Here is a 25,332-nt window from a genome sequence, read left to right on the forward strand (position 1 = left end):
GAGAGAGAAATGAGTGAGGTGCCAACCTTAGGTTGAGAACTTATATAAACAAATAAGGGATAGACTACAGGGAAAAAAAATCCTGCTGGGAAAGCAAGAATTAAATGACTGAGGGTAAAAAAAGGGGGACTTATTTATGAAATTAATAGTGCTTATTAAAATGTCAAGTCCCACAAGGACATGGGGAGAAACAACAGTTTTGTATTGTTGTTGTTGTTGTTTTTGTGAGAGACCAGATAGAATAAGGTTAAATAAATAAAATATGCTGAGGAGAGGCTAATGTGGAGAGGAACCATCTGGCAAAAATCTCCACTATGCCCACACTGCCTTCTTGCTCAGTGCCCTTCCCTAGGGACCTTGGAACAGCTGTGTTGAGATACTAGACCCAGAGTTTTCATAGTCATATCAAAAGTGAAACCCAAAATGTCTGCACTGCTGCTGATTAGAGAGAGCATTTGAGTGGTTCAATATTGAAAAGATTTGTGGCACATTGGACTCCCTTGCTTTGAAACACTCAACTTGTTATAAGTTTGTTTCCCAATGCTACTTGGCTCAACTTTTATTTTTAAATCTTCCTGCTTTACTGCTGTATTGTCTCTACTGGTGATAAATACAGAATATAAAGGAAATAGTTTTTAGACATGCTTTTGAGCCAGGATTTCTGTGCTGCATGGTATGTTGAAAAGAAAAAAGGCTTTAAGGTCAGCAAGTCTTGTGTGAAAATTTGTCACTTAGATGGGCAAACTACTTTACCTCCCCAACACCACTTTCATCATCTATATAATGGGAGTGATCATAGTTATCTTGCATGGTTGCTGTGAACAATAAAAGATGCATAGAAGGTAAAGCACTAACCATGGTGCCAGAAGCATAGTCTTTGCCTTATAAGTGTTAGTTGTTATTATTGTTTTTTATTATTACTAACTTCTCCTAATGAAAATATACACTTCCTAAGTTGATGCACCGATGTGTGTGTGTGTGTGTGTGTAAAACACATGTAAGTCTTTGATTAGTGATGGTCATCTGATTATTATAAAAAATTTTAATTTAGCTCTGAGTGATATAAAATGCAAATTCTATATGTGTATCACCTAGAATTGTTCTTAGAACATGTCTTCTCATAGTTCGTACTTTTGAAACTTCTAGAGGCTTTGGAGATAATATTGAGGACATGGGTTAGGTACCCTACTCCTACTTCTACTGCAATCAGAGAAACTCCATTTTTACCAAAAAAGCATGGAACTTTTGTGCTAAGAGCCAAGGAAAGTAAGTGTTTCAAGGAGGAGGAAGTGATCAACCATTTCCAACTCTACGAGCATTCAAATAAACCCTGAAGAGAATGTGAAGTTTCAAAAGTTCATTGGGATTTGTAGAGAAGGTGGGAATCCTAAGCAGTGGTGACTTTATGGCCATGGCCCAAAGTGTTGGGGGCAGGAGCCCAAGTGTCTGATCAATGGGATGCCATGAAACCATCTATCAGAAGCCATAGATAAAATCAAGAAACCAGAAGTGAAAGAGTAACCTTCCTGGCTCCTGGCATCCTATTCTCTGTGGGGATTAAGTCCTTTTACTTTCTCTCATTTACTGGAAGAGGAAAAATAAATGCTATGGACTTTCTACAAGGTGTTAATTACAGAAAAAAAAAATCATGGTGGAGTGTCATACCAGAGCAACTAGAGGATTAGACAGAGTCGCAGAAGATCAGTGGTTGGTAAATCAGATGGATCAGTGATCAGGCAAGTTCTTGAATAGCAGTTAAATGATGCTACCATAAGCCAGGGCTAGAAGGTGGCTAGGGCCAAAAAATGGTTTCAAAGGCAGTGATCAAGCAATGATTATCAAAATGAGACAAAAAGGATCAAACTCCTAGATAAAGGGGAAAGTAATCCAAGGAGCAGCCCAGTGGGGAGTAGGGGTAGAGATCAAAGAATTAAGTTGGCCCCCATGATCCCTGAGTACCTCTGTAGTTCTGACATGTTATCATTCTTTGGTGAACACACTATGAAGCATTGCCTTTCAAAATTTTGCCTTAGATGTGACCATGCCTTCAGGGATCATGTAGTCTACTAGAAAAAAATAGGACAGGATCTAAGCAACAAATACAATTTATAGAGCTTGCTTTCAGGCATCCAAATCTCCTTTCCCACCCAAATATGCTGTCAAGTGGAAAGAATCTTATATACTTGCATAATGTCTGCTGTGATACTCCAAGGGGATCTGACCTTACACCTCAACTTTGTAGCATCAGTGACCTTTTTAGAATAATCGCACTATGTTTGCGGGTGCTTCTCAAAGGGTGGCTTACTGACAACTACACTGAACTCACTTGAAGGACTGTATTAAAAGTGGATTAACTGACTGTCTACCAAATTATCTGATTCGGAATATTTTAGGACAAGATCTGGGAATCTGAATTTTAACATACTTACCAGATGACGTTTATCCACAAGTTTAAGAACTACTGATGTGTGAAATCGTCCACTCCATTGTTAAGGCTAGGATTGAGATATGAAAAACTCCTTTCCTGGAGTGGATAGTATTCATATGCAACATCCTAAATACAGCTTACTTATTTAAACCCAAATGAGTGTAGATTGACAGCTACTGGATGATGCTCTTGTTTTTAGATACTTTTAAACAATTTTCACATACATTTGGATCCCATTTTCTTTCTTTTTTTCTAAGATTTTATTTATTCACTTGATAGACAGAGATCACAAGTAGGCAGAGAGGCAGGCAGAGAGAGGGGAGAAGCAGGCTCCCTGCAGAGCAGAGAGCCCGATGCTGGGCTTGATCCCAGGACTCTGAGATCATGACCTGAGCCGAAGGCAGAGGTTTAACCCACTGAGTCATCCAGGTGCTCCTTGGATCCCATTTTCACTCTGAGTATGATCTGAGTGCAGAGGTCAGAGTAGTGGACTTTAAAAAAAAAAAAACTTTTTGTTTTTTAGTGGCTGTAAGATTCATTTACCATAGTCCCTGTGAGCACAGGCAGAATGTGTTTCATCTTATTTTTGTATAAGATGCAATGATGGAAATCTGAGGGAAATATACTCCAAATTTCCTCTCTTTCATAATCATGTTACTTGAAATTTGGGGAAATATCTGGGAGAAAGCACTAGAATTAGGAAAAAAAAGCATCTAAATCATGGCCAAGTACTAAATAATGAAAACATTGACCTCTGGATGGCTAGGATTGATCTTACAATAGTGGGGTAGAACAAAAACTGCCATTATCATAAAGGTGATTTAGGAATAGAAGTCTGACCTTTCTTCATTCTGCAAAAGTTACATTATTAACGACCCAGTAAATTATGACACTGCTGAAGTGAAATATTTTTATTATGTTCTGGGGTTTTTTCCTCAAAAGAAAATTCTTGATCATTTTATTTGCTTTCTCAGGGAGTCTAATAGACCGGCTAGCAAAACAGTCCAGATTATGAAATGCTAAGTGGCAGAACCCAGGCAAAGATAATGAAATGTTTCTAGAAAGAGAAACAAACAAACAAACAAAAACCCTAAAAGACTATTTTGTTTTGGCCCTGTCCCTAGAAATATGACTAGTTCCCTCACATCCAAACCCTGCTGGGATGGTGGTTGGAAGGACTCTGAGAGGTTAGGCTATTGTTTTGTTTTTTCAAGATTTTATTTATTTGAAAGAGAGCATTAGCAGAGGGAGGGACAGAGGGAGAGGGATAAGCAGACTCCTCGCCAAGTGGAGAGCAAGACATAGGGCTCAATCCCAGGACCCTGAGATCATGACCTGTTCCAAAGTCAGATCCTTAACTGACTGAGCCACCCAGGCACCCACAGGCTATTGTTTTGAAGAAATGGCTTGGCTGTTTACTCAGTCAACATTTATTTACAGAATATCTTTACTGTATCCATTATTGTGGTAGATACTATATTAAGACCACCCTAATTTACTCCTTTTTGCATTTTTCTCTTAAAAAGGAACACCTGAACAAAGTGTTCAATGGGTTCAACAATTCAGTCAAATTGTGTTTTTGGCATTTATTAATGCCCCTTTCTACTCATTGCCTTTAGTTAGCTGAACTTAACCTGACAGCGCTCTGAATTTGGTGAGCCTGATTTTTGCATGTAGACATAGAATTTGGTATTCAAAAAAATATGCTTAACAGAATATCTCATACTACTCAGCTTCAGTTGAATTGCTTGAGTCACTCAACAAGCCAAACTGAAAACAGGAAAAACCCTGCTTTGGCTCATTCAACTTAAGGATTGAACTCCCAGACAGTATCAATCCTGATTAAATATGAGGCTAAATAAAACACAGTGTGAGAGGATCATTTCGAGGACTGATCAAGTGTGGGAAAGGCACTCTTTATTGCTATTGAGATTTCAAGGCAGAACAGAAGCTGATAGTCTTTTTGGAAGTTATCTTGGGGATAGGTGTGACTTCAGGGTCATAGATAAATAAAGATGATTGCCGTCTGTATACCCAGACACTGTACAGTCCCTCAACTCTGCAAATTCCCATTATGCCCATCCAACAATATTTTATTACAGGTCAGTAAATAAGAGGGAAGGAGAGCAATTATAGCTCGTGCTCTGAGGTGGAAGGAAAGGAACGGGGCTGCATTTGGTTGTGTCATGATATGTTCGGCTTCAGGTTTGCATTTGATTAATCATGATTTGTTTCTCAAGCAAGTTTTTAGGTCTCCCTTCATAATGGACTCTTCAATCTACCTCCTCAAATGGCTTTTCAGTGCTTAACGAGCTTACTACAGTGGTCTCCTGTGAGGTAATAGCAATAAAGTTAAAAGGAGGAGAATTATGAATCACAAGCTTTGTTCACAGGCCATGGTTTTTCCTGGGTGTTAGCCTTAAGATGCTAATTAATGGGCACCTCATCAATCAGCTGGCAGATAGACACTTGCATGCTTGCTCAACCCAGAGGAGGATCTAGCCTCTGTAGCTGCATGCTACTTTGGGTTAATATTAATCAAACCACCATGCCTGCTTCTCTATTTATTCTAGTAGAATAAGAATAAGGTATAAGAATAAGGTGACACAACAAAAATCCAAATATAGGGCGGAAAGAAATCAGGTATAAAAAAATAATAAGGCTGCTTATTGTCAGGGTCAAGGTTATGGTTTGTAGGTAAGATAGGGTTACTTGGAGATCTTTGCAACTTGTGTGAACATGGCAATGAGTCTGTGAAAACACACATGTGATCAATTACCTTGGGACCCTGGCTCCTTAAAAAATATAATCTTAAAAGAAAAAAAAAATTAAAGTGTGGTATAATGACCTCAGCACTATATTTTCAACTCAGAACTTACCCATTACTGCTGGAAATCCCAGAGGGTCATGGCCCAGTTAGTTAGCAGTGGCCTTTTCTAGTGGGAATATTGAAGTGAGGAAGTAATTATTATGCTCTCATTGTAGGCCCAGAACCGTGTTATAAACAGTAGGGTTCTGGGGAATAAAATAATAAGAAAGGCAAGATTCTTGCTCACAATTAGCTTCCACTATAATGGAGAGGAGGGTGAGAGTCTTATATACTAGATAAAGTAGAGAACAATGCACAATATCATTGATTCTTAGACTCTTAAGGGACCTTAGAAAGCATCTAAGTCAACCAATATTCTGATGCTTAAATATTCCTAAATCTTATTAGTTACAAGCTTGCCTGGTATCTATTTGAATACTCATAGTAATAAGGACCTAATTAATTCTGGTGGTCATCTACGTGGTATTCAGACAGCTGAATTTTATTTTTTAAAAGATTTATTTATTTATTTAATATTAATTTATGTATTTATTTGCGAGAGTGGGGAGAGAGAGAGACAATGAAAGTGAGAGCATGGTGGGGAGGGCCAATATGAGAGGGGGAGGGATAGAAACAGACTCCTTGCTGAGCACAGAGCCTGTTGTAGGGCTTGATCTCACAACCCTGAGATCATGACCTGAGCTGAAATCAAGAATTGGATGCTTAACCACCTGAGCCACTCAGGGGCCCCAGGCAGCTGACTTTTAGAAAGTAAGTTGCTTATGCAAATCAGCTTCCCTGGAGTAGCCGTCAAATTCTTCTTGAGACCACTCATCACAAGTATGCTTCCTTCTTTCATGTGAAATTGAAAGTAGTAGCTATGCATCATGGAAACTTCTCTTAAAATTTTTCAAAAAACATCTTGTTCCTTCAACAATTCTATCTTTTTCTTTTTAAAGATTTTATTTATTTGACAGACAGAGATCACAAGTAGGCAGAGAGGCAGGCAGAGAGAGAGAGGGAGAAGCAGGCGTCCTGCTGAGCAGAGAGCCCGATGCGGGGCTCGATCCCAGGACCCTGGGATCATGACCTGAGCTGAAGGCAGAGGCTTTAACCCATTGAGCCACCCAGGCGCCCCTCAACAATTCTATCTTAAGGCAATGAATAAACATATTATTTTGTGACACAAAGAGTCATTAACATAGAAGTTCAGAGAAAGGGCTAGGTTGTCAAGGAAAATGAGGAGATGGTACTTGAATTATTTAGTTCTCTGTTTTCCGTCTTTCTTCCTAGAATTTAAGCTCAGTGAGGGCAAAGACTGTATTCCCAGAACTTAAAATTGTGCTTGATAAATAGTGGGAACTCAATAAAAATGGGATGATTTGGAGAAAATCACCTGAGGAAAGTCTCTTTCCTCAGAATATAAACTATAAATTTAAAACCACTGTGTGAAAAGAGACTTACTGGGATAAGCTTGCTGCATATAGTAAAGAATGGATGTAAGTACAACAGCTGAAAGAGCCAAAGTGTCCTGGAAAGTATATACCTACATAGTATGTAAACTAATGGCTGTAAAGTTTGCCTAAAATCTTACCTGCTGGAAATCTCCAAGGGAGAATAACCAAAGCATTTATTATAATTTTGGTATTCATTTCAATTTTGTACAGATTCTTACTGATTTTGAAATTATGAAAGAAGAGCAAAAGATAAGGGGATCAGAGTTTGTTGTTTCAGCCACCCTACCAACATTTGCCCCTTAAGGTTCTCCACTTCTTTCTGAAGGTAGTGTCTTCTTTAGCCGAAGACCACCAGGAGCATACTTTTAATTGAGTAAGTAGGATTTAATACTCATTGCACTGAGGAAGAACAGAAACCATGGTGAAACATGGGGTTCCTCAGTGAGGGAACATTAGAAAGGACTTATTACAGGCGATTTGAGGGAGGGCCCAAGGGAGACGGATTCTCTCTGACTTGGGTGTTGTCAGGAAGTGGGGACAATTCTATCATTGGGTATCTCCATAAATCTTATCTACAGAAAGGGCAGGCTAGAGTTCAGACTGAAGTGGTAAATGGTAAAGAAGACTTGGCTACTCATATTAGCCGGGAGAGAAAGATATTTGGTATTTTGTGGTTTGGGAAATACTCATATTTTTGTTTGTGCTTAGATAAAAATTATAAAGTGGCCTGTTTCTTTATTTTGGTCACAGACTGATGTTGTCTGATATTAGCATTCAATGAGATTGTTTACGCCCAAAAGGGGGAAAAAAAAACAAAACATGGTCTACCCATGAGTGCCAGGCCAGCTTCTAAAAATACCAAAGCCAAAGTGTCAGGCCTAGTCCCAGAAACGAGGGCTTTCTTATCAAGAAAAGCATGAAAACTGGAGGTGGCTCCTTACCATGGCAATATTTTCTCTTCTCCAAATGAATCATTCACCAGGCACTGATCCTACCATCAACTGAGGGAGAGTAGTGCCCAGGGGATTTTGCTAATGTATAATCTTGATCTCCTTGATTAATTTTTGTTCTTTACAGGACTAATAGATAACCTATAGGTATCTACAGTATTTTGTCAGAGTTTATCTGTGGTCTCCAAGATGACTTTGAAGCACATTCACAGAATTGCTCAATGTGGCCACTTTCTTCCTGTTCACTGTCCCAAGTGTTACTCTTCATCTTAATCATTTTTGAATGAAAAAGATACAAATACTTTCCACTCCACATACTGGACTCCCTCCCACTGAGCACAAACTAGTTGCCGTGTGTACCTACACAGCCTCTACTGCTACAGTTGTAAAGACTATTAGTGAGCACTGGGAATTCATTCTGCTTAATATATTAGGCCACGTTTTACCTTTCAGTTCATTTAGGAATGTCCTCCCTTTGTTGTAGATGATTAATATCATTTGACCACCTGCAAAACATTGTAAACTAGCTGGTAAAAAGGCATAAAGAGCAATTAATTTTTACTCATGGTAGGTCTTCTGAACAAGAATTTCTGGGTCTTGTATAATGCTGCTGTTTGGACAATGATTAATTAAGAGAACAGAAAATATATCCAGTGGAACAACCTCCTCCTGCTTCCCTCATGTTTCATGATTTGGGACAATTTCACTGTGTGCCCTTCCTATGAAGAGTGAGCTTTCCAATGCTAAGACTCTGTGTTAACTATAGGGAATCTTCTGATTCTCATACATAGATTGATATGCTTACAGAAATACAGGACTTGCAAACATAATTGAGCCTTAGAAAGATCTATAACAATGGAGAGAAGATGGGTGAGGTGACTGAGTTGCTTGAAGTTGTAGACTGGGTCTTGGGAAAGAAGAGTTGATTTGCATTGAGTGGCCAGAATGATTCCATTGTAGCACCTGAACGAATAGGAAACTCTCAGTCTTTACCTGTCACCAGACCATAGAAATGAGCCACAGAAAATCACTTGGTCATTTTTAAAATTTGAAGTATAATTGGCACACAATGTTACATTAGTTTTGGGTGTACAACATGGTGATACAACTACTCTATAGGCTCTGCTGTACTCACCATAAGTCTAGCTACCATCTGTCACCAAACAATGCTATTAAAATACTGTTAAAACCGTGCCCCATAAGGTTAATGAAGTTACAACTAGCAGAAAGTTTAAAGCTTGTCTCTCAGAGAACTGTTTTCCTTAATCAGCTATTGTCTTTTCAGACTTCACTAACAAACTCACTATGTCTCTGCAGAAGGCTGGACTCAAGATAGACTGATACTCTTCTAGCCTACAAACAAACTAGGCCCTGCATTCCTTACCTGAGATAAGAAGCTCAAGACCCCATTCAGAGCATGCCCATAGCCCCCTCTCCTTGTCCTAAGATAACCTTCTGACATCAGGAACTAAATTTTGCCTTGTTCTATAAGTGTCCATACCAAAGTGGACATGAGATATATGTTACATATATGTTTGCTTAGCACATGTGCTCCATCTTTCCTCACGAATAGTCATAAGTTTCCTTGTCCTTTTCATCAATGTACATATAATCTCAACCACTGTGGTTGTAAAAAAAAAACTTGTCTGGGTGCCTGTGTAGCTCAGCAGGTTAAGCAGTTGACTCTTGATTTCAGCTCAAGTCATGATCTCAGGGTCATGAGATTGAGCCCTGTGTTGGGCTCTGCATTCAGTGTGGAGTCGGCTTGAGATTCTCTCTCGCCATCTGCTTCTGCCCATCCCTGCCACACTCTCTTACTCTCCCTCTCTTTGCAATAAATAAATAAATCTTGAAGAAAAAAAATTGTTCTCTCCTCCTTTGGAGAGGTGGATTTGAAGTTTGGCCTCCTATCTCATTTGGCTGCCTCTCAAATAAATGCTTTCCCTGAAGCCTACCTGATGTCTCAGTGACTGGCTTTGCTGTGAATCAGGCAGACAGACTTGGGTTTATTACACCACTGACTATATTCCCTATGCTCTCCTTTCATCCCCACGATTTACTCATTTCCATAACAGGAAGCCTGATCTCCCACTCCCTTTCATTCATTTTGCCCATCCTCCCCTCTGGCAACAATCAGTTTGTTCTCTCTTTCTGCTTTTTTTGTTTTTTTTATAAATTTGTTTTTTTTTAGGTTCCATATATAAGTGAAATCACATAGTATTTGTATTTCTCTGTGACTTATTTCACTTAGCATTATGCCCTCTAGGTCCATCCATGTTGTCACAAATTGCAAGATCTCATTCTCTTTTACAGCTAATATTCCTATCTATCCATCTATCTATATAAACTTGGTCATTTTTTATCTACCTAGTAACACCATCAAAACAGTTTCAGAAAGAAATGATAACAACGTATATGTTTTTGGTTCCTTCCCATTTGTCCAACCTAGATCTTATGTCTCCAAATCTTCCTTTTCCATTTCACACTTACAAAGAGAACTTTATTTTATTTCTTACTGAGGCAAAATGAAATATAACCTTATATTAGTTTTGGGTATACAACATAATAATTCAATATATGTATATGTTATAAAGGGATCACCACAGTAATTCTTGTTAATATTTGTCACCACAGAATTAACACCTTTCACCCTTTGTGCCCACCCCCACCCCTTCCCCTCTGATAACCACCAGTCTCTTTATGTATCTATAAGTTTTGTTCTATTTGTTCATTTTTTAATGTTCCACATATAATTAAAACCATACAATATTTGTCTTTGTCTGACTTATTTCATTTAGCATAATACCCTCAAGGCCCATCCAAGTTGTCACAAATGGCAAGATTTCCTTCTTTTTTATGTCTAATATTCTGTTGTGTATATTTACCACATTGTCTTTATTCATCCATCCATGGATAGACACTTAGGTTATTTACATATGTTGGCTATTATAGATAATACTGCAGCGAACATAGTCATGCATATATTTTTTCAAATTAAAATTTTGCTTTCTTCAGATAAATACTCAGAAGTGGAACAGCTGGATAATATGGTAGTTCTATTTTTATAGTTCTTTGAGGAAACCTCATACTGTTTGAATAGTAGCTGTACCAATTTATATTCCCACCAAAAGTACATGAGGGTTCCCTTTTCTCCACAGCCTCTCCAATGCTTGTTATTTCTTATCTTTTTGGTAATAGCCATTCTGACAGGTCTGAGACATCTCATTGTGGTTTTCATTAGCATTTCCCTGATAATTACTAATTTTGAGCATCTTTTCATGTACCTGTTGGCCACCTGTTAAGTTGCCTTTGGGAAAATGTCTATTTCGATCCTCTGCCCATTTTTAAATTAGATTATTATTGTTTCTTTAATTTTGGAATTGTATGATTTACAAATATCTTTTCCCATCCAGTAGACTGCTTTTTAAAATGTTTAAAATTTTTTTTTGTATTTTATTAACATATATTATTAGCCCTAGGGGTACAGGTCTGTGAATTGCCAGGTTTACACACTTCACAGCACTCACCATAGCACATACCCTCCCCAATGTCCATAACCCAACCACCCTCTCCCTTCCTACTCACCCAGCAACCCTCAGTTTGTTTTGTGAGATAAAGAGTCTCTTATGGTTGTCTCCCTTCCAAACCCATCTTGTTTCATTTTTTCCTTCCCTACCCCACAACACCCCAACATTGCCTATCAAATTCTTCATATCAGGGAGATCATATGATAATTGTCTTTCTCTGATTGACTTATTTCGCTCAGCATAATACCCTGTAGTTCCATCCACATCATTGCAAATGGCAAGATTTCATTTCTTTCGATGGCTGCATAGTATTCCATTGTATATATATACCATATCTTCTTATCCATTCACCTGTTGATGGACATCTAGGTTCTTTCCATAGTTTGGCTATTGTGGACATTGCTGCTATAAACATTCGGGTGCACGTGCCCCTTCGGATCACTACATTTGTATCTTTAGGGTAAATACCTAGTAGTGCGATTGCTGGGTCATAAGGTAGCTCTATTATCAATTTTTTGAGGAACATCCATGCTGATTTCCAGAGTGGTTGCACCCGCTTGCATTCCCACCAACAGTGTAGGAGGGTTCCCCTTTCTCTGCATCCTCACCAGCATCTTGCCTGAAAAACTTCTTATCTCTCTTTCAATTCTGAATGATAGCCTTGCTGGGTATAGTATTCTGAGTTGAAAGTTCTTTACTTTCAGCACTTTGAATATATCATGCCCCTCTCTTCTGACCTGCAGAGTTTCTGCTGAAAAATCAGCTGATAGTTTTATGGGGATTTGCTTGTACATAATAAATTGTTTTTTTTTCTTGCCACTTTTAAAATTCTTTATCTGTAACTTTTGACATTATAATTATAACATGTCTTCATGTGGATCTCTTTGGGTTCATCTTATTTGGAACTTTCATTCTTCTTGGATATGTTTCCTTTCCCAAGTTGCAAAGTTTTCAGCCATTATTTCTTCAAGTGAGTTTTTTGGCCCCTTTCTCTTTTTCTTCTTCTGGTGATGTTATTCTGTTTAGTATTGTCCCATAGGTCTCTTAAACTTTCTCTGCTTTTACACTTTTTTTCTTTTGGCTTTTCTATTTGGGTGACTTCCACTTCCTTGTCTTCCAGGTTGCTTATTTGTTCTTTTAATTTAGCTAGTCTTTTATTGAACCCATCTAGTAGATTATTAGTTCACTTATGATATTTTTCAGTTCTGTGCTTTCTGATTTGTATTTTATTATATTTTGTATCTCTTTGTTGCAGGTTTCAATGTGTTCATCCATTTTTCTCTGAGTTTGGTGGGCATATTTAATGACCATTACTTTGAACATTTTATCAGAGGTTTACTTATCTCCATTAAGACCTTTCTCTGATGTCTCATCTTGTCCTTTCATCTGGAATATATTCATCTCTTTCTTCATTTTGCTTGACCCTCTGTGTTTCCATGTATTAGGTTAAACTGCTACCTTTCCCAGTCTTGAAGGAGTGGTCTTATGTAGGAGGTGAACCTTATTGTGCAAACTTGTCCTAGCTCTTGGTTATCTCTTGAACATTTGTTATTGTCTAAGTAGCCTGATTTACTCTTGACAGACTCCAGTTGTTGAGGATGTGCCAGGATTTGCCAATGTTCTAAAAGGAGTGATCTTTGTCAGCTGATTGAATTCAGGTTGATTGAAAGATTCAACTGTTTGAAAACCAGATCCTCAGGCAGCATCTTTTAAAGTATGCAAAAATATATAGTCCTGTAGACTGCAACCATAGAACCTGGTGACTTCCACTTCAGGAGATCAGAAGGTATCCCCCGAATGACACTTGTAAGAACTGAAGCTTCAGATAAGTGTATAAGCTCATTTCTGGGAGGTACCAACAAGCTGTGGTGAGGCCAACAGAGGGCATACAGATAGTTCTCCACCTATGTTCTCCCTGAGAATATCTCAGTAGCCTTTAGACATGTGGTAAATCTGAAGTCTGTCCCTTAGGTTGAAGATCTAGGACATTTAAATGAGCCTTTTCACATACAGACTGTGGGTATGTTTAAGTTGCAGTCTGTGCAAACCATAAGAGACTCTTAATCATAGGTAACAAACAGGGTTGCTGGGGGGGCAGGGGATGAGGGGATGGGTAACTTGGTGACAGACATTAAGGAGGGCACATGATATAATGAGCACTGAGTGCTATATACAACTGATGAATCACTGAGCTCCACCTCTGAAACTAATAATACATTATATGTTAATTAATTGAATTTAAATTTTTAAAAGTTGTAGTCTGTGTTATGCCCTAGGTGTGGTATCCTGTTCTGATTGCTACAATCCTGTGGGGCCCAGGAGAACAATCTCCTCTGGTCACTAGAGCCAGGCAATTAACAGGTGTCCCCTGCATGGACTGTGCTCACCCAGTGGCTTTAGCAAAGCTGCAAGAGAGTGTTGGTGGTAGGACACAGCCTGTGGCTTTGGTGAAGCTGGAAGGAGTGTTGGGAGTAAGGCCAGAGTTTTAGCAATGTCCAAGTAGAATGCTGGGGGTAGGGCACACGCACGGCTCTAGTGAGACTGGAGAAAATTACTGAGAGTGAGGCATACCCTCAGCTTTAACAAGTTTGTGTCTGCACATGTCCATCTGCTCTAGCAAGGTAGAAAGAGAGTACAAAAAAAAAGCACTTTCAGCACCTCTGAGGAAAATCCCAACTAATTTCTGCCTGTCCACCAGATGCTTTAAGATTAGCAACTGAATCTCCTTCACATATAATCCAATTGCCTCTCAAAATGATGTCCCTACACAAGTTCCTGGGACAAGTGAGTCCATGTGTGAGCCCCTCAAAAGGAGTATCTCAGATCCCTACAGCCCTGTAGGTCTCCCGGATGTAAGCCTTACTGTTTTTCAAAGCTGGATGTTTTTGAGGTCTCATCTTTCTGGTGCAGGTCCTAAGGATTGGGATGACTAATGTAGGGCACAAACCTCTTGCTCCTCAGGGAGAGGCTCTAGGCCATGAGATCCTTCCCTATTATGTGTTATCATGCCAGGGGTGGGGTTTTTCATGAGACTGCATCTCTGCCTCTCCTACCCATCTTGATGTGGCCCTTTCATCCCTTGTTTTGGAAGAATCTGTTCAACTAGTTTTCAGGTTTTTTCCAGAAGGAATTATTCAATATGTAGTTGTAGATTTGGTATGTCCATGGGAGTAGATAAGTTCAGGTCACTTTGCACTATCCAAAGGGACTTCTTTTAAATCACCTAAGAACTTATACAAGCTAATGTATGTTAATGCTGATAAGGAGTTATTATAGTTTGCCTTCCATGGATATTTGCATTTTAGTGCATGTAACCCACACTGTCTTATCCCAAAGAGTAACTCTAAGGGTGGAATTTCAGGAGTTCTGTTAGGTTAGAGATGGAGACTACCTTTAGTTTGAGGAGAATCCTAATATTCCACATACCATAGCATTTAGGCTGTCACAGAATTCAGCTATAAATGAAGTCTGTTCATACCATGTAAATGAAACTTTTAAGGAGGCAGTGTCATGGGACTCCCTTAAAAGTCAGTAGAAAACAATCAGAGGGAGTGATGATTAATTTTATATGTCAACTTGACTGGGCCATGGGGTGCCCAGATATTTGGACAAACATTATTCTGGGTGTGTCTGTGAGGATGTCTCTGGATGTAACTAAAATTTCAGTGGGTAGACTGAGTAAAGCAAATTGCCCTCCCATATGTGGGTAAGTCTTACCTAATCAGTTGAAGATCTGAATACAGCAAAAGGCTGAGTAAGAGAGAACTCCTCCAGGCTGACAGTTGAGCTGGGACATTGTTCTTTTCCAGCCATCAGATTCAGACTGAAACATTGGCCCTTCTTGGGTCTTGAGCCCATCAGCTTTCAAACTGGAACTTACACCATTGTCTACCTTGGTTCTTAGGCTTTTGGACTCATACTTGACATTGACTTTCCTGGATCTCCAGCTTACTGGCTATAGATCTTGGGGCTTCTCAGCCTCCAAAAATGCATGAGCCAATTCCTTTATAAAAATAGGTTTTGTTTCTCTTGAGAGCCCTGTTGAATACAGAGAATTTACTCTTTTCTCAAAAAAATGGTAGGACTATGTATAATTAGAAGAATTCAGTAAAAATATTTTTTCAGGTTTTCCTACTTGCCATAGTTATTTCAACTTCAGATTGAATTGACTAATCAATTTAGGGAAATACTAATTTGGTCAAATAGCTGATATGTTATACTGCAACAATCAACAAATTCAGGCAAGCTAGTCATTATAATCAAACCACTGTTCATCTTAGTTCTTATTAACTAACTCAAACCTTTTTCAGCTGGTCAAGATAATAAAAACCAGCCAAGGAAGAGGTTTAAATTACTCTATCCTGTGTATGAACTGTATAAGCTACTTAAGAGATATAATAAAACATCATCAGGGAGTCACAAAGGGCAAGCTTTGGCTGATATGACTGAATCAAAAAAAGCAGTCACAGTGGTTTGTCAATCTATGACTATGTTTAATCCAACAGTGGGTAAGTTTAGTTCATCTTTCATTTTGATTCATTTTGAATTATTTGATTGATCACTTTGGCTGAATGAACCAACCAATCCCATAACTTCATAAAGATACATACCTAGAATGGGCTGCATGTTTCAAATCTAATTAACACAAAACCATAGACATAGATAGCACATATATAAAGGGTATGAACCCCAAAGATAGTCCAGGGAAACTATTACCTGATTGAGCCAAATGCTGTAACAAGTGTAATCTGGTTCCTTCAGTTGTCCAAATTGGAAAAGACCCCACTGAATAGAATCTATACAGGAAAATAGTATTACACAGTCAGGCTGGTTTGTTGGTCATCTCTCACTGCCAGTATAAAACCAAATATTTAAAGCAATGTATCAGAAAAAGTAATAAAAGAGAAAAATGGTTACAACTTCCTACCTGATCTCAAAAGATTTTATTCATAAGAAGAGAATCCCATATCCTGAAGAAACATTAATTCGATTCATGTTCTATTCCTTTGAGGATTATAGTATAAATTATTTCCCCATTGCCTGGCTCCTGCCCTGAATAAATTTCAAAGACTTTTTTTTCCTCAAAGAAAAGCAAATTAAGATTTTTGCTTCTCTCTCAAAAGCTAACCATGTCACTGCTGTCCACAATGGTGTCAAAATATAAGTTGAATACCACACATAGGCTGTAAAAGACCAAACCAAACAAAAACAAAAATACCACATTTTTTTCAGGGTTTTAGGTTATGTGAATAAAAGCTACTTGGAGTATAACATAGACAAAAATTCAGAGACAGAGTGTGCAAATGAAATCTTGCAATTTTCTGCTTTGAGGATTCATGTGGTTAATGCTTAAATCCAGGCTGACGTCTCCCTGCCATTTTGCATTCTACCCAGCTGCATCCTGAAGGGAGAATGGTATACTACACTATAGTGCACTATTTTTCAAACTGGGTTACAGCCCATTAGTGAACTGTGAAATAAACGTAGTAGGATAAGACTCACTTATTTTTCCTTTTCTTTCTTTTTTTATTGAAACAAAGTAGGGTGGAAAATATTAGAGTGCATTGCCCATAGTACTGGTAGTACTATTTTATGACTTTTTTGTGTCTGAGTTTTGTGATCATAGCCTGTGTGTGTGTGTGTGTGTGTGTGTGTGTGTGTATGTATCTATTGTGTATTTGTCATCTATGTGTGTTTTTACTGGGTCATATGTAAAATGTATTTCTTACTAAAGCCTATGGTCAAAAAAGTTTGAAAGATACCATGTTAATGGGAAAAGTATTCATTTTTTACAGTTACACAAATCTGGTTTCCAGAAGTGTACCCCAGCATTGGAGGTGGGAAGAAGATTGGTAGGAGTGATCCTCCCAGGCAGGGAGAGAAATTATTTCTCTGACATGTTTAGAAGTGCCAGTTTATGTTAATCATGAAAAAGAACAAAGTCAGTGTTATTATTCTAAAATTCTTTACTAATGATGTACTTCCTTGTTTCCTGCACCTATGATCTATTGTGCCTGGTACATAGTAGGTACACAAATATTTTTGAGTAAATAAAGCTAAGATTTCTTTCTTTAGGCTTTTTACCTATCTTATCATAATTTGGGGTTACATTGGCATGGTGGTCAACACAGACTTCCAGTCTTTTTGTATGTGAATCTCTAGAAAGTCTTCCCTTAGTTTACCTTTGTTGACTCAATTTTTGAATATATATAAGAATTTTCTTTAATCTGGTTCTGTTGATTTGGGATAATTGTGATCCCAATTCTGTCTTAGCTTACTTTCCCAGTTTTATGAACTCTGGAACAAAAAATAAACCACCAGCAATAACAAAAATAAGTAAAATAAAATAAAAGCTAACAGTCAGTTAAAAAAAAAACTACAATGACAACAACAGAATGCCTTTTATATATCTTTACCCAAGCTTGACTCAGACTACTTTAAGACAAGTAACATCAAATGATGTGCTGCAAAAATCATATGCATTATAAACCTAGTATTCAGATATTTTCGATTTAGTTCACTAATTTCAGAGTGATAATTCTGTTGGCTGACTACAAGGTGGATTCTCAAGGATTCCAAATGGTACTTTTGCCCTATCTGGTTGGTCCCAAAATGTGCACCTTCAGTTAAAAAGCGCATGCCTGGTTAACACAATTAACTTCCCCACCAAGCAATCAACCCTAAGCTCTACTTGCGGGAATCAAAAGGACAAAAACATGGTTGACGAATGACTAAATGAGTCTGGAGGTGGCTGACTTAGGGAAAAATTGCTGAGAATATTGCCAGAGGTATAAGAGTAAACTGATTTTTAAATATGAAGTTTCCCATGTTGTATAATTCAGAACTCACACAGAGTTCTTTTCTAGATTAAGTTTATCTTCTCAGCTTGCTGATTTCTGTTCTGTTCAGTTTAAGGAACTTTATAGCCATTGTTCTGTCTCATCCTTTCTTCCTTCACTTCTGATCCAAGGAAAAGCTCTTTCTTTTAAGTCAACCATAACTAGGTTCAAATTCTGTCTCTGTTTCTTAGCACATTTTTCTCAACAGTAAAACATCTTGTAGTAAGTACTCAAAAAATGTTTATCTCTTTTTTCATCTTCCTTTACAATATCTTTCTAATTTGTTTCATTGCTACCATTATCATTAATCACTTCATACTCAAAATACTGAAATAAATTCCTAGATCAATGGGATGTTAACCTTTTTATTTTCCCAACATAATGGAGATATGACATGTTCTTATCAACTTATCAGTAAAGTGGTTCCCTATTCTAGTGATTATCATCTGGACATGTATGTGGGAAAGGAATTTATCATAATCTAAAGGAGCTGTATTTTGAAACAAACAAAAGAAGACGTGTATGAACAAAGAAACAAACAAGCCCCCAGAGATTCTGATTTACTTCTGTGGGCAGCTGCCTGTATGTCACATAGAATCACTGTCAACTTTCTTGAAATCTCCAACCAAATCTCCAAGATTTGGTTCTGTCTACCATAAAACAACAGGTGATAATAACTGACACTCACACAGAACTTTACAGTATTAAAACTCTCTCAGATATATATATATATTTTAAGATTTTATTTATTTGTCAGAGAGAGAGGAGAGCGAGCGAGCACAGACAGACAGAATGGCAGGCAGAGGCAGAGGGAGAAGCAGGCTCCCCGCCAAACAAGGAGCCCGATGTGGGACTCGATCCCAGGACGCTGGGATCATGACCTGAGCCGAAGGCAGCTGCTTAACCAACTGAGCCACCCAGGCGTCCCTCTCAGATATATTTTTAATTCCCCTCTAATATACCATATGGTAGGTATTGATATCCCTATTCCACTGATGAGGAAATGGGCTTAGAAGAGTTAGATAACCTGATAGAGCTGACATAGAGAGTATGGGGCAAAATAGAATTTAAAACCTAGGTCAATCTGGTCACAAAATAAATAGTCTGGGTACTGGTTGCTGTTGGTCCTCTCTGGTTCCCAGTACTTATCTGGTCTTTAGCTTCTGGGCTCTTGAGCTTGATTTATGCCTTTAATTAGCACATTTATTTCTCAAATTTGGGGCCCTGATCTGACATGGCTCTCGTTTCTCTGCAGGTCCTTGTATTATACCACTGCCCATAAGACTCAGGTCAGACTGTTCCTTTAGACTTAGGAGTGCTCTTAATCCTCTCTTTTGTCACTTCAAGTCCTCCATCTTTTAAGGCCTCACTGGATTCCTAGTCGCCTTCTCTGAACAATTCAATTCAGTTTTTCTCCCTTGTCTGCCTACCTTAAGCATTTCTTTGCACTGCATAAATGAGCATTTTTTTCATAAATTTACTTTTCTAATAATTGTCCCATGGGAATTCTCTGTCTATTCTCTAGGTTGTAGATTCTTGGCAAAAACTATATCTCATACATTATTGTACCCCTCATAAGGTCTGATATCATGCTGGATGCTCATATACTTACGAATTGAGTGGTTTCAAGTGAGACAACTTTGATGAAAATAAAATGGAAATGATCCTGTATTCTGAAATGTTCCTCAAACACAAGAACCTCCATGGGAATCTTAAGGATTTTAGAACCTGTCCAGAGGTTCTTTTCATTTGTTTGGTTTTGGTTTTGGTTTTGGTTTGGTTTGGCTGCATTCATTGCATGTCATCTTGACAGACTTTGAGATGATGTCTTGCTGCTGAAGCAGAGCCCATGGAGGGCTAACTTTATGATACAATGAATGTAATTTTCTAATTTTTCTGTGACCTTTTTAAAAGGTTGTATTGAGATCATCTTAAAGCCCTTCCAATCTCTAAGATATTTAAAAACCATTACTACATAGTTTCTTCAGTTCTATGCTTCTTATACTCTCAGGGCTTATCATGGTGGTAGATACATAGCAGGCACTCAATAAAGTGTGTGGAATGATGTGATATTTATATCTTTTGCTATGGAAGCTTGTAGTGGTGAGTGACTAAGAGCATACTTCTGGGCGTGCCTGGGTGGCTCAGTAGGTTAAAGCCTTTGCCTTTGGCTCCGGTCATGATCTCTGGGTGTTGAGATTGAGCCCCACATTGGGCTCTCTACTTGGCGGGGAACCTGCTTCCTCCTCTCTCTCTGCCTGCCTCTCTGCCTACTTGTGATCTCTGTCAAATAAATAAATAAATCTTAAAAAAAGAGCATACTTCTGGAGCTAGACTGCATGGGCTTAAATACCAGCTCTGGCACTTATTGATGACCTTAGGAAAGTCACTTTAATTTTTCTCAGTTTCTTTACCTATAAAATGGGAATAGTAATAGTAACCACATCCCGAGGTTTTTGTGTATATTAGCTACAGTAAATCTATCTAATAAAATTCACATAATAAATCTAGCCCCTGGAACACTGCAAGTATTTGTTGCCATAAGCATCCTCTTTTTCTCTGCAGTCAGTATCTCTGTTTTATTTCACTGCTTGTCCATTTCTTCTGTATCACATATAACTTATAAAAAATGTGACCAGTATTTATATATAGTATTTCCTAATTGTGTCCCTTGTCTTTCTTGCTGTGATTTTCCTCAGTGTGCTGAATCCTTAATATCTGTAATTACTATAGTATCAACTGCTGAAATGTACCCTCATATGTGTGAGCAGTGTGAATGTGCAGCTATTAGGAAAACAGTACAGAAAAAGTAATAAAGTTGAATCAATTTGCATTATTCATACATCATCCTTAATGTCTTTAAACAGTTCCATTTATTGGGTATAGTAAACTCAGAGCAAGGTTGGTATGTTGCCTGGATATTTTAGTGATTTTTCAACTTTAGACTAACTGTTCTCTAAATCTTCTCTGCAGCTGCTAGTTGAAGCCAGTCTAATATGTTCTTTGATGGGTTTCAGACTAAATCATTTTCTTGACTGAAGAACCAAAGAGTCCTATATTTAAAAGCAGATTTTCTTTTTTTTTTTGAGTGAGGCATTTGAGTGATAGATACCATATATGTATTCACAGTGCATCATCCCTCCCAGTTTTAAAGAGTTAATATGATACTTTTTCTGTTGCCTTTCCTTGTGATGTCCTTAATAGAAATCTGAATGATCCTATCTGCTGGAAGGCAAAAATGAGGGCTTTAACCACTGTTCATACCCCTTTACTTACTCTGACAAGCCCTATTGTGGCAATGATGATGGCAGATGATGTTATAGAATGCAACTTCTGGCTTTCTGAAGAAAGAATAAAGGGATTTGATCTTATAATTATATTTTAGTACTTGAGCATTAAAATTCCTTTTAGAATGGGATTGGGAATGAGACTAGATACTTTAAGTAAATATGGGGAAGCATAGCATAATTGTTAAGCTTACGTGCTTTAGAGACAGTCTGCCTGGAGAAACACTGGCCCTGTTAAACCGTGTGGCCTTTGGCAAATTACTTAACCTCTTTGTGCTTCACTTTGTACATTTGTAAATAAGTTAACAAATGTAAAACATATGCAGGAGTACCTGGCATATAGTAAGTGTGCAGTAAATGGTTCTATTATTATTCATGGGTAATATATACAGCTTTGTTGATGAGAGAGAGTTACTTATTTTTTTAAAGATTTTATTTATTTATTTGACAGACAGAGATCACAAGTAGGCAGAGAGGCAGGCGGGGGGTGGGGGGTGGGGAGCAGGCTCCCTGATGAGCAGAGAACCCGATGTGGGGCTGAGCTGAAGACAGAGAGGCTTTAACTCACTGAGCCACCCGGGTGTCCCCGACAGAGAGTTATATCTAGAGAACTTTCTAAGTAAGATTCTAGCAAACTTTTAGTTCTCATCTGGTGCTGGATTAGAATTTACCTATAGGCATAATCTGGTAGCACTATCCCTATGCAATTGGAGAATCAATTTCTTAATAGAATGTGATGGATAAGATAAGCCTGCAGAGTACAATTTCTCTCTGGATATCTTTTTTCTTGTCCACCCTCACAAGGCTATATAGTTGGCATAGGCTGACCTTGAAAACATGCTCTGAAAATCTCACTGTAACTGTAAACATGAATGATAAGATATTATAGTGAAAACAGCATGGATTTGACTTCCATTTCTAGCAGTATCATATACTACATAGTCTAGGAACTCTAACCCCACTCCCAGCTACAAAACATCAGAGATACTGGATAAAATTAACTTATTCACCAAGTATTTTTTTAAAGAAGAGATTTATTGACATGTAGTTTATTACTACACAATTCATTCATTTAAATTGTGCCAGTAAACATTTTTTAGTATACTCCAAGATGTATGCAGTCTTTACCACAGTCAATTTTAGAATATTTTCATGACCTCAAAAAGAAATCCGATACCCTTTAGCTATTAAATACCTTTCCTGTTGCCAGGAAGTGTTCTAGGCACTGGAAAAAGAAGTAAGCCAAATAGGCACAAATTCCTCATCTTATGGAGTTTACATTCTGGTGAATAGCATAAACAGTTTTCAATGCATGGTTGAGTTTTCAAGACAGAAAGTTATTTCCAGGGCCCAAGCATAAAAAGGAAACTGAAAACTAGAGTGGTACCCATGAGTTAACACTGTGGTTCCCTTGAGTATGTTGGAAGTTTGGATATTAGTGACAAAGATTTGTGTTCTAACCTGTATGAGATTTGAGACCAAGACCTCCATGTAAAACTGGGTATCTCAAAGTGCTTTATGTGCAGTGAAAGAGTGTACTAGGAAAACTCTTCTTCTTCACAAGGGAAGATGGCAAGGGAGTTTGTCTGTCTCAGGCTGCATTCCTGGAAAAGAAAAATGTCTTTCCTGATGATGTATAATCATGGGCCTGCCCTCATGTGGCTTTGGAATTCGAATTTAAACTCCTTTCATAGTCTAGAAATATACAAACAAAAAACAGTAGCATAAAAGTGCTGGCATTTGATGCCAGTTGTTCTGTGTGAAAAATTCTGCCATCATCCAAATTCCAGCTGGCAGAAATAAGACAGGGAGAGAAGATACTGTGATGACTAGACCTGAAGTACATATCTTGAAACATGAGATAAAAGCCTAACATTGAGAATTATGGAAAAATGGGACAGATCTGGGATCTGGGTTCTTGATGATAATGGAGCCACCACCATTATCTTGATGATAAAAAGAGCCACTATACTGGCCCTTGATTTTCTACATTAACATAAGAGAGAAATACACTTCTACTTTGTTTACTTTAATTTTTGCTATTTGCAGCTGAATCTAATACCAGTTAATACACATAGTGTGAATAAAACAAAGGCATTTTCAAATAAACAGCAACTTAGAGTTTACCTCTAAAAGACCATCACCGAAACTACTAAAGGATGTATTTCAGGAAGAAGAAAATTAACTGAAAGGGAAGGCATGAGAAGCAAAAACAGTTTTTTTAGCAAATAAATTAATATATATGTGAATAAGTCAAAAGTAGCATTGATGACACAAAACAATTATAATAGTTTTTATGGAGTATAGATTTTTAAGTTAGAAAATAGGGATCAAATCCAAGCTTGGCCAAAGACAAATTACTTAATTTCAAATAACATACTCGATTTCCATTTTCTATAGTTATCTTCAATTTTCTATAGTTATTATCACAGTAAAGATGGAGGATCTTGCTAATGGTATCAGAATGCAAAATCCTTTGGCTAAGATATTTTTCCCCTGGACAGTACTTGGCTGGGCACTGTTAAAGGTCAATATTTGTCCACTGACTATATTTTTCCTATGTCTGTTCAATTCCCCCTTCTCATAGCACACATTCTTCCTTTAGCTGTATTAATTAAGTTAATCAGGTTATAGTCTAATTCTGCTAGCTTACAAAAATTGTTTGTTGAAAATTATTTTGCCTATTATTCTTCTCATTTATTAAGTGTTTTTTTTTTAAATTAATCCTGAAGGCAATCTTATTGCCCTCATTTTGAAGTACTTGTGTATATATGTGGGGGCTGGGGTAGTTTATTGTAGGCTCCTATATGAAGTCAGTATTAGCGATCCACCACTGATTATTCGATTAAGATGCATTTTGGGGGTGCCCGGGTGGCTCAGTGGGTTAAAGCCTCTGCCTTCAGCTCAGGTCATGATTCCAGGGTCCTGGGATCAAACCCCCGCATCGGGCTCTCTGCTCAGCAGGGAGCCCGCTTCCCTTCCTCTCTCTCTGCATGCCTCTCTGCCTACTTGTGATCTCTGTCAAATAAATAAATAAAATCTTTTAAAAAAAGATGCATTTTGGGACGCCTGGGTGGCTCAGTTGGTTGGACGACTGCCTTCGGCTCAGGTCATGATCCCGGAGTCCCGGGATCAAGTCCCGCATCGGGCTCCCAGCTCCACGGGGAGTCTGCTTCTCTCTCTGACCTTCTCCTCGCTCATGCTCTCTCTCATTGTCTCTCCTTCAAATAAATAAATAAAATATTTAAAAAAAAGATGCATTTTGGCTTAGCCTCATCACTGTGGAAAATAAAAATGACATATATGTTGTTCTTCCAATAGTGGGGAATGAATTTGCACCGAGTCATCCACACATTTGTTTACAAATTTCTAGTGGCTGAATTACAGGGTGTGCATGATATTTCAGCAGCCCAGACCAGTGGGAAAAGAGAAGTTTGGGATGTGGCAGTGTCAAGGCCTAAGGTGAATGATGCACCTGTAGTACTGCATTTTGGGAGGGGAACCAAAGTCCAAAGTGAGCTGGTTTGGTGGAATTTAGCTCCCCATTGGTGGTCAGGGTTTACATCCAAGGATGATCTCATTGGTGGAATTTGGCATTAATGTAGGACAACTAGAGGCATTCAGGAGATAGTGTTGTTTGAAAAATCCTTCTGGTTTGAAACGGGTCTCCAGGCTGTATCTGAAAGTACAAAGAAAAAATTCAGCTCCTAAGTATGAGTGTTGGCAATTGCTAAATAGGGAATTGGGATTCCAGCCACATGGGGCTGAGGTTAACACAGTATCTACAAGGTAATATTTAACACCCATGCCAAAAGCAGAAAGACTAGATGACTTAAAGATAACACTTAAAATTTATATGCCACGATCTTCTAAGAACTTAGAGCATAGAGTGAGGGATGGGGAGGTCTGAGATGTCTAAATTTATTTAGTACTTCTGATAAGATGAACTCCCTAACATAAATGGAGTTATAGAGAGAAAATTATTACTTTTTGAGAGTACTTTTAAGAAGTTTTTTTGGATCCAAGTAATCTACA

This window comes from Lutra lutra, chromosome X (assembly GCF_902655055.1).
Source record: "Lutra lutra chromosome X, mLutLut1.2, whole genome shotgun sequence".
In the NCBI taxonomy this organism is placed as follows: Eukaryota; Metazoa; Chordata; class Mammalia; order Carnivora; family Mustelidae; genus Lutra; species Lutra lutra.